The following is an 11625-nucleotide window of genomic DNA, read 5'->3' on the forward strand; positions in this document are numbered from 1 at the left end:
TTCCCAGTCAGAGAACAGATATGTATTAAAATTATGCCTGATGCTGTTTTTATTACTGGCCTAGAATCATTATTACAGATTTTGATCTCACCAGTCTTCCTTAATGACATTTTAACCACAATTTAAAGATTTCAGGGGAACAATCTCTGAAACAAGAGATTGACACAGATTTGCATGAGAAACCTATAAGGTACCATTAAGAAGTGTTGTCATTCTTGCTGATGTACTTGAAGGTTGCCTCAAACCCCTTGGATAATTTGTTATCAAGGCCATTCTTTTTTAAAAGTGAGTCCAATGATTTGACTTCCTTATTGAATGTCAGGTTTTGAGGTAACTGCATGAAGGATAGGCCTCTTTTTGTTGCTGTTCTTGTTCAAGCACCATATTTAGTCTTATCTGGTGCCTATGATGATGATGATGTTATCCAGTCAGTCATGTCCAACTCTTGATGATTCTATGGGCTAGGTCTCTCCACATCTATATGTTGTATACTGCATGATATATACTACATACTGTACGCTATACTGCATGAGTCAAAAAGAGGGAATGTGAAAATATCTTCAGAGTGCAGACCTCTCATGTCCTGGACATAAATTGTTTCAACGTCTGCCCTCAAGATGCTATAGGGCACTGCACACCAGAACAACTAGACACAAGGACAGTTCCCCCCCCCCCATGCCATCACTCTGCTAAACAACTAATCCCCACAACACTGTCAAATTATCTACTAAGACTGTATTACTATTAGTCTTCTCATCCTTCCTATTACCTATCTCCTCCCATGTATGACTATAACCTTGTTGCTTGTATCTCTATGATTTATATTGTTTTATTTGTTTCCTAGTAAGATTTTATTGCTTTTTAGTAACCTATGACTATCACTAAGTGTTGTATCTTATGATTCTCGATGAATGTATTTTTTTTCTTTTTATGTACACTGAGAGCATATGCACCAAAGACAAATTCCTTGTGTGTCCAATCACACTTGGCCAATAAAGAATTCTCTTCTCTTCTCTTCTCTTCTCTTCTCTTCTCTTCTCTTCTCTTCTCTTCTCTTCTCTTCTCTTCTATTCTATTCTATTCTATTCTATTCTATTCTATTCTATTCTAACTTTCAACTTTGCATTGCTTCTTTGAGCTTTTCTATACTCTGGCTGACGTCAGCTTTGAAGATATCCAGCCACCAAGTTTCAAGGCCTTTCCTGTGTTTCATAGGCAGGCATGCACAAAAGACTTTGGCAAAACATTTTATACTAAAGTGAAATCCTAAAGTAAAATGAAGTAAAGTTCTAAACTACTAAGACTTTCCAAAAATCCTAGTAGCAACATCTGAACTCAGAGGAAGGAAAAACATTTTGAAGTCAAGTTGTTCTCCGGATGTCAGAATAGTCTGTTTTGAGATTTGGATCTCTTCTGGTGCATTTGGAATGACACATTGGCAAATGAGTCAACATTTTGACTTAGAAATGTTTTTCACACTTATATTCAAAATGAGTAATAGAAATTTTAATGCACATACATATATGCTCAAGCAGTGCCTGCTTCAAAAAGTATTTAGAAAAAATACTTCAGAAGGCACATGTGTTCTTTACCACTAAATAATACAACCATCTATTTTTTTTCAGGTGTTTTCATGAACCTACAAAAATGATAAGGCTGCTTTAAAGAGTCATTGCATTGCACACAAACACTGCCCACAGCCTGGAGTTCGATCCTGATGGGGCTCAAGGTTGACTCAGCCTTCCATCCTTCAGTAAAATGAAAACCTAGTTTGTTGGGGCCACTATGCAAATAATACGGCTCAGAGAGGGCTGCAAAGCATTATGGGGCAGTATATAAGCCTAAAATTCCATTTTTTTTTATTTTTCACTTTAGCATTTTGGAAAAAAACGACATTTTTCCTTTAGCAGCCAATGCACAAAATAAATTTGACTATATCAATTTTGCCTTTTTTATTGTAGGGGGGGAAATATGAAATTACTGTAAGCTTGAAAGTTAGAAATGCCAGTTGCAAGCTAAGATTTATAATACAGACCTTCTAAGAGTTGTGGTTGGTGTTCAGTCTTTTACACAAAAAAATGGGGCAGGGGCAATTATGTGTATACACACAAGCAGACCGACACATATGTGTGTGTCTGCTTGTGTGTATACACATAATTGCCCGTACCCTGTGTGTGTGTGCATTCACCTAGACATGATTTTAATGTATATCCTAGCTTATTTTGAGATGCAGCCAGGATAAACAGGAAAAACAATTTGCATCTTGTTTATTTCAGTGCTTTTTAAACTATTCCTTTTCGTATAATGGCTGTTTTAATTTAGAATTCTCGGGATGTGGTGGCTCAGTGGCTAAGAAGCTGAATTTGTCAATCAGAAAGGTAAGCAGTTCGGAGGTTTGGATACCTAGCACCGCGTAACAGAGTGAGCACTCGTTACTTGTCCCAGCTTCTGGCAACCTAGCAGTTCGAAAGCACATAAAAATGCAAGTAGAAAAATAGGAACCACCTTTGGTAGGAAGGTAACAGCGTTCCGTGCATCTTCAGGGTTTAGTCATGCCAGCCACATGACCACGGAGACGTCTTCGAACAGCGCTGGCTCTTCGGTTTTGAAACGGAGATGAGCACCGCCTCCTAGAGTCTGGAACAGCTAGCACATATGTGTGAGGGGAACCTTTACCTAGTTTAGAATTCTTACACACACAATAGAAATATACGTTTGAACAAATGGATTCCATCCAAAGGTGACTTTTTACTTAAATCAGTCTCTCTCTCCCTCCCTCCCCTCCTCTCTCTCAAAGATAGAGAAAGATACATTAACATTTAAACTTGCTATCACATATCCCAGCCAGATGTTACTCTTTCACGCATGACACTAGCATTGTAAAATGATGAAAGCCTCCAAATATAACATTTTTATAAAGATTTCACACTGAGTGGGTGGATCTGTGGTAGGCAGCTGTTCTGGCTTCTGGACTGCAGCTTTTAACAGAAAACCCATATTAGTTATAGTAAGTGGTGGGTTCCGGATCTCGTTCCAACCGGTACGGAACGGGCCCGGCGTCGCCCACATGACCACATGTGGCATGCGTGTGCATGCGTTGTAGCTGCAAATGATGCTTCCGCAAGCCTCCGTGATGCTCCAGCTGCTCGGCGGAGCGTCACGCAGGTGCTGTATGCACCATGCATGTGCGCGGAAGCGCCAAAAGCTTTAAAACACGATAAGGAGCTCAAGTGGGTGTGCGGTTATCCGGTGCTCCAGGCAGGCTGCGGTACCCCTATACCGCCTGCAACCCACCACTGGTTACATTGCATATAAAGTCTCTTCAAGAAAGTCCCACTGAGTTCAGTGGGGATTATTTCCCAGGCACTCAAGGTAGGATTTCAGTTTATAATCATATTTACATATTAGGGATTATTTCTATATAACATGCAAAGAGCATGCTACTTAAGTACTGAGAAAAAAGATTTTACAATTGTGAGTTAGAAGTTTTTATTGCTGTGTGTGAGATCATGATTTGCTTTCTTTCTTTATAACTTGTGCTATATACTTTTAGCAGAAGTAAAATATTCAATAATCACCTGGCTTTCTGCAGAATACATCTAAATGAGATATTAGTCATTAAATATTACAAAACTTGTGCTATATAATTTTAGCAGAAACAAAATATTCAATAATTATCTGGCTTTCTGCAGAATGAGATATTAGTCAGCATGCTAATCCATAAATCATTAGCAAGCTGTTGAGTCATCATCATAACACAGAGAAGCAAAATATAACAAAAACATTAGGACGTATGCTGCAGTTTGGCAGTTTAATTCTCACCAGGCTCAAGGTTGACTCAGCCTTCCATCCTTCTGAGGTAGGTAAAATGAGGACCCAGATTGTTGGGGGCAATAGGCTGACTCTGTAAACCGCTTAGAGAGGGCTGTAAAGCACTGTGAAGTGGTATATAAGTCTAAGAGCTATTGCTATGATATGTTGTTGATGTCTAATACTAAATGATTAATTATTTAGGGAATTCAAATCATTCTACTAGATGAAAAGTGATTCTTCTATTGGGAATTGGTCACCTTATTATTAAGCTACTACTCTACTGCCAGGTATGAAATCATATTGAGTCCTATCAGTTGTTCCCTGACCTAAGCAGTAAACAGTAACAGAGTTGAAAGGGACCTTGGCAGTCATCTAGTACAACCCTCTGCTCATACAGGAGACCTGTACTAGAGATTCGAACTGCCGACCTTTCTGATCGACAAGCTCATTGTCTTAGCCACTGAGCCACAAGTCAATTAGTCAGTTAGCCACTGAGTGAGTTAGCACTCTGAACCACCTTTTCTAATAGCCACTTTATTGTACCCGGGGCAACTCGCCACAGCAAACTCACTGCATCCAATTCGTCACAGCTAATTCCCCACAGACTTCATACCTGGCTGTGTCCCCACAGGTATTATGCCTGCTTCCCGCCCTACCAGGTCCCACATCTTGTGCCTCCTACCCTTCCGATCATGCTGCCCTTCACTTACCTTTTTCAAAGAATACCTTCCGAAAGGAGAACTGGCTATACAGAGGCACATGGTGCTGATCAGGAATTGGGAACAGTTGCAATACTCAGATTTCTCCCCCGTTCAATGACTGCCATCCTCTGACAAGTTTCTTAAGGTTTAGACAAGTCCATAACAAAAGCAGAATCTTCTCCGAAAATTAGGCACTGAGTTATTTGAAGTTATTTAAGCCAACATTTTAAAATGAGCCCTGAAATAAATTAGTGAGCACAAAATTTTCAGGGGACAAGGTGATGTGACCCCCTTAGTCCAATATGCAGCTACACCGGAGTGTTAATGTTGTGGTTTTTGAGAAAGGAAGTAAAAAAAAAGAGAAACGAGGCAAAAAAGAATAATTAAAAGGCATGAATAACAACGGATTTTACAAGCATCACAGAATTAAATACTATAAGACTAAATGTATTATATAAAGATTATCATGTTTCATTAACTAGGCTTGTGTAGTTGAATATCTTATGTTCTTAAAAGCTGCACATTGTGCTTAAAATCCAATTTAGCAATAGCAATAGTCAATACACTATAAATAAAACATTAACAAATATGATAATTTCTCATCAATCATGTGAAACAGGTTTATATTTAACAGATTGCTTAGAATGATCTTAGAATAGGTTTTATGTTAAGAGAAACTCAAATTTTGATTGTGGTACAAACTTTTGTAAGTAGAATCAATGGGACTTACTCTCTGGACTATGTTCATAGAACCAAATCTTAATGACAGTTCTATTAGATTTAGTAATTCATATTAGAGTAGGAGGGGATGAAGGTAACCAATTATGCTAAAATTAAGACCTATTATCAATTAAGATACAAATCTATTTACAGTAACAATTGTTAGGTATTATAGCAACAATTTATATCAGTTTGGACAAAATTGGATTCATTAAATCACTGATTCAGTGCAGAAAGCTAAAATATTACACTCAAAAACGTATTTAAGGAATTATTATGACTCTTATCTTATTGGAGGCCTCCCAAGCATATGCTGAAATTGTTCCTTTATGAAATAATTAGCACATAAGCAACATAAGGAGGATACTTTTTATGTATTGCATTAATTATGCAAATATTATGTGATAAAAATCTAAGTTACTATGTGATTATGGGAGACACTGGGATTTCTGTTATGAAGAATCATGAAACAATTAAGATATCCCCATTCTCTTCCTTGCTTGGAGACAAAAAATGGTTGGGATTTTCAAAACTATAGAGAACTTAGATGGAAACCTGAAGAACTGAGCTTGAAAGAAGCGTGAGGTTTACCATCTCCTCAGCACCCTATAATTGAGGTGCAATCATCCCCAAATGCTGGAAGAAATCTATTAAATGGCGTAGACGAGATATTTGTTTCTGGAATCTTCCAATTCTGTTGCTGTCTAGCCAGAAATACTGCTCTAGGTTTGATTTGTTTTCTATGTGATTCTGAAGTCTCATTGTCTCATGTTATTATTTCCCTGTCCAAGTTAGGACATTGCTTTTATTTCACACAGTACTTCGGGCTGTTCTTGAAGATCTCACATCTTTGTAAAATCTTCCTGTAATTGGCCATATCCACTTGGAACTCTCTGTCTCATCTTATTTATGGAGCAAAACAGCACCGTTTTCTTTGATTTATGTTTTCAATGTTTTATCTTTTAAATCATCGATAAGAAGTTCATTACAACTAGGCAGCTAGGTAATCTTTTTTTCAAGCACTGAATGGGTTTTATTCAGGGGTGAGCTGCTGGGGATTAGCAGGGGTTTGGGAGAACCTCCAGTTAAGATTCTGTGCAGTTCGAAGAACTCCCAAATCCCACTCCTGGCTGGCCCTGCCCATCCCACCCCGACTCTCCCAGGAGTCTCTACGCATCCTGTTTTGGGTTCAGGTAAGTGCAAGGTGCATGTGGAGGGCGAAAAACGGAACTACCGGAAGTTTGGGAAGACAGGAAACAGGCCCGTTTCCAGCCATCATGAACTTCCGGTGGGCCTGCTTTTCACCTTCCACGCACGCCCTGCACTGCATCCAAAATGGACGTGTTTCCAACCTCCAGAGGACCTCTGGAGCACGGGGAGGCCATTTTTGCCTTCCTAGAGGCTCAAGAAAAGCCTCCGGAGCCTGGGGAGGGCAAAAATGCCCCCCCTTCCATGGTGTAGGAGGCCAACTAGGCCACAGCCACCATGGCCACACCCAACCAGCAACTGGGCAGAGAACCCCTTGCTAAAATTTTTGAAGCCCAGGTAAAGTATGTAGGTAAAGTAGGGTTCTTGTTCATCACTTTTGAGAGTCGTCTATTTCCCAAGGAGAGATAGAAGGTGTGATACCTTGCCAAGCTGTGATATAATTGACATTATTTCAGTTTCTGTTCTTTGGCTTCTAACGGCAAAGAAAGGCATCATGAGTAGTGGAGAATCCAATGTCACTTACACACTAGGGCAGTGTTTCTCAAACTTGGCGACTTTAAGTCCTGTGGACTTCAACTCCCAGAATCCCCCAGCCAGCATAGCTGGCTGGGGAATTCTGGGAGTTGAAGTCCACAGGACTTAAAGTCGCCAAGTTTGAGAAACACTGCACTAGGGTTAAGAATGAGGTGCCAGGTGAGACACTCCGTGGCAGCCAAAATTATTAACCATGTCAAAGCAGGAAGTAAGGCCAGTCTGAATCCCCACAGAGTTTTGGTGAGAAAGATGTCTAGCCTTTCATCATGTGGGCTCATTCATTTGCTATACCAGGGGTATCAAACTCACACCTGTGGGTGGATTCGGCCCATGGGGTGTATGGAACTGGCCCATAGGCCCACCCTGAAAACAGCAAAGGACTGACCCACGGCGCCTCTGCCAGAAAAATGGAGCTCGGGAGGGCAGCTCAGTTTTTGGCCACAATGGCATCCTGCAACTATCTTCCAGTGAAAACGGAGCTCGGGGAGGTTGCATGCGGCCTGCCCAGGCTTCGTTTTTGGCTGCGACAGTCTTCTGTAGCCCTCTGCAAGCGAAAATGGAGCCCAGAGTGGCCGCACATGGCCTCCCCGGGCTCTATTTTTGCTGGCAAAGAACTCCAGGAGGCCATTGGAATCGAAAAGGAAGCCTTGATGACTGCTGTCAAGCTGGCCATCCCCCACCCTGGCCATGCTCCCCTGCCTCCCCCCCCCCCCGAGGTCAAACACAACCCTGTTGCGGCCCTGAATGAAATAGAGTTTGACACCCTGGGCTACACCAATGTTTTGTTTATATAGATTCTTCATGTTTTTATTTTAAAAAATAGCAGTTTGAATTAATTCTTTTTATAATGGCCTTGGGACAAATAAACAAATTATTTAAGCCTCAAGCTGTAAGAAATAATTCAGCTACTGGAACTCTTATTCTCCTCTGCAGCTCATCTCTTCAGACCAGTGTTTCTTAACCTTAACAACTTTAACATGTGTGAACTTCAACTCCGGTTATTCTGGCTGGGGAATTCTGGGAATTGAAGTCGACACATCTTCAAATTGCCAAGTTTGAAAAATACTGCATTGGTTGAGTCATGCGGTCCTATCCAATCTATAATTTTTTCCTAAAATACATCTTTCTGTGCATTAAAATGTTCGAAGTGAAAATGGAATGGAATTACAATCCAAAAAAAATATATGTGTTTGTTATCAAGAATTTTGATGTAGTTTGCTCAGGCAATTGACAAATATTATGTGTTGGATGTATAGGTCAGTTAACAAAATCAGGTGATTCTCAGCTTTGGAATTAACTCTTTATTGGCAAAGAGAACATTAATCACACATGATTTTACGTGATTAAAGTTTAACTTTTATAACCTGTGAATGCCCAGAGTCACCTTATATGGGAGATGGGCAGCTTAAAATTTTAAACAATAAATACATTTAATAAATAAACTTTGTTAAGAATTAAGTTGTTATTACAATTTGTAAAGATCTGTAATAGTTACAGAGGCATTGTAATAATGTGAAATTATTTTTTTCCTCTTTACAACTACATTAGTTAATTTATTAGGATTGCTACATTTTATTTTATCCATGTTTTGAAAGGTATTCATATCTGTTTTCTACATTTATTTTTGTAATTGTATCATTGCACACTTATTTTCTGCAAATGTTTATTTAAGTAGTAATTTTTCCATAGAGAGTTAGTTAACTTACAATAACTTGTAAGCATGTAAAGTAAATAGTGGTTTTTTTTTTTCAAATGTTAAAGAATTATAATAAAGAAATTCTGGGCTGGAAAGTAGTTCAGAAGTTTTAGAAGAAGGATCCAGAGGAACATTTTCCGGAGGACTTTGCATAGTTTAAAATACTTTAGTGATCAAAGTAACTGTTGACTTTTTGTCCTCCTAAGTTAAAACAAAAGAGATATTCTTTCTTTCTGAGGTAAGCTGTCATAAAAAAGAAAAGGCTTTTCTTAAACTGTGACTAAATTCTTAATTGGATTATAAAGACACACAAAATTCCGAATTTAAAAGAACTACAAATGTTCTTACTGTAGTTTAGAAAAGCTGTTTAGCTAGTTTAAGAAGAAAAATAGCGCCATCTAATGTCTTTTATCCAAAATATCAGCATATAACTTGTTTTAAGAAAGTTTTGTACTTCTTGAGGAAAGTGTTGAGATGTACTTTATGTATGGTATACACTATATATTTCTAATATAGGTTAGAAATTGGCATCTTTATGCAGTGCACTGCATGAATTATGCAGTGGCTACTCCGGAACACAATGGCTTGAATTCATGCAGTACACTTTCCAAGTAGTTAATTGAGAAGCTCAGTGGATTGGACTCCAAGGACACTTTCAGAATCTATTTACAGAATTACTACAACAAAAATAAGGATAAAAACATTGGATAAAACTTGGAAACCTCAATGCCTGCTATTTGGGGAATGTTTTCTTTTATAAAAATTAACTATGATGAATGGTTTTTCCAGTTGCAATGAATGGCTGGACCATCCATTCAAATTTGGACCATAAGAAAGGCTGAGCACCAAAGAATTGAGGCCTTTGAACTATGGTGCTGGAGTTCAAGGCGATCTAACCGGTCAGTCCTAGAGGAGATCAACCCTGACTGCTCTTTAGAAGGCCAGGTCCTGAAGATGAAACTCAAATACTTTGGCTACCTAATGAGAAGGAAGAACTCCCTGGAGAAGAGCCTAATGCTGGGAAAGACTGAGGGCAAAAGAAGAAGGGGATGACAGAGAATGAGGTGGCTGGATGGAGTCACCGAAGCAGTAGGAGTGAGCTTAAATGGACTCCAGAGGATGGTAGAAAACAGGAAGGCCTGGAGGAACGTTGTCCATGGGGTCACAATGGGTTGGACATGACTTTCAACTAACAATAACAATAACAACAATGATGAATTACCCAAGAATGGAACTGGGATCAGTAATGGACTGTTTGAAAGCACTTCTTTAGTTTTCTTTTCTTTTTTAAAGTTCAATGTGTGTGTGGTTTTTTTTACAGATTTGCAGTTTTCAAACAGTTTCTCTTTATCCCTATCAACCTACTAAATAAAAGAAACTCTTGAGTGGAAAAAAAATCAAGTAATGTGGATGTGAGGTGCCATCTTGTGTTCATTTCATAGAATGCCATTTATACAGAGTATACAAAATCCATGTATTTTCTATTGCTACACTAGAATTATTTCTCATTTTCTTTGACTGGCTAGATCAATTATACATGTATAAATAGCCTGTGTAATTAAAGTGTAATTAATTATTAAACTCTTATTTTTTCTTAATGTTTACTTGAAATAAAATGCAGCCTAATATGCATTTTATTTCAAGTAAAATTAATTTTAAGATTAAGAAAGAATGTAATGATGATAAAGCGGAACAAATGACTGGACTTTTTTCTTTTCTTAACAGAATTGGCATTATTTTCCTCAACATTCAAGACTGATGTAACATATTTCGGAATCTCAATAACTTTAAATTTCTTTCATTTTATAGTCCTCGGGTTTTATTTTTGCTTATTCAGAGATATGCTTCTTGGAAGGGCTGCAATCCGCACCCTACAGGAAGCTGCAATTTCTTGATGTGTTTTATAAAATTCTTGGACTTGATACCAAGTGCCCCAATGACAATGGGTATCACTGTTTCTGACAATGGGTATCACCGTTTTTTAAAAATATATTATTTTATTATACTTTATTCATTAAACATGAAACTCAGTTAACTGAACATTAAAAAATGTATCACAAATAATATTATATTATATTATAATTATAATTATAATTATAATTGGTTAATCTTTGGTGAGATTCACAGCCTTTGGGGCTAGTTGGTAGCTCAAGAGCTCGAGTCCTAACCAAGGACCTAGGAACTGTTAAGGTAACATCAGAGGATAAAAGCTGTTCCAAGGGTGGTTTTTATCATCATCATCATCATCATCATCATCATCATTATTATTGCATCAACAGAATTGTATCACAGCGGCCAGTTGTTTCGCCGGATTTGGCATTGATTACTAGTCGGGCCCCACGTATTTTCGTAATATACGTGCAGATCCAAGCAGTGCAGCTTTTTGCATTTGACTGATGGTGATTTTGTCAAGTTTTAACTGTTTTAAATGTAATTCCAGTGCTTTTGGAATAGCATCCAGTATGCCGATTACCACTGGAATTACCACTGCTGGTTTGTGCCATAATCATTGAATTTCAATTTTTAGGTCCTGGTATTTCGCATTTTTTCATGTTCCTTCTCATCGACCCTGCTATCACCTGGTATTGTGATGTCTATGATTGTAACCTTATTTTTCTCAACCAGTGTGATGTCTGGTGTGTTATGCACCAGTATTTTTTCCGTTTGTATACGAAAATCCCATAGGTTCTTGACCATCTGATTTTCAGTGACTTTTTCAGGCTTATGTTCCCACCAGTTTGTTGTTGTTGTTTTAATATTATAATTTTTGCACAAATTCCAGTGGATCATTTGTGCTACTGAATTGTGCCACAATTTATAATCAGTCTACGTGATTTTTTTTACAGCAGCTGAGTATGTGGTCAACAGTTTCATCAACTTCTTTGCAGAGTCTGCATTTGGCATCATCAGAGGATTTTTAGATTTTGGCCTTAATGGCATTTGTTCGGATAG

The sequence above is a fragment of the Natrix helvetica genome (genome assembly GCF_964273705.1).
Source record: "Natrix helvetica genome assembly, chromosome: 6".
Classification (NCBI taxonomy): domain Eukaryota; kingdom Metazoa; phylum Chordata; class Lepidosauria; order Squamata; family Natricidae; genus Natrix; species Natrix helvetica.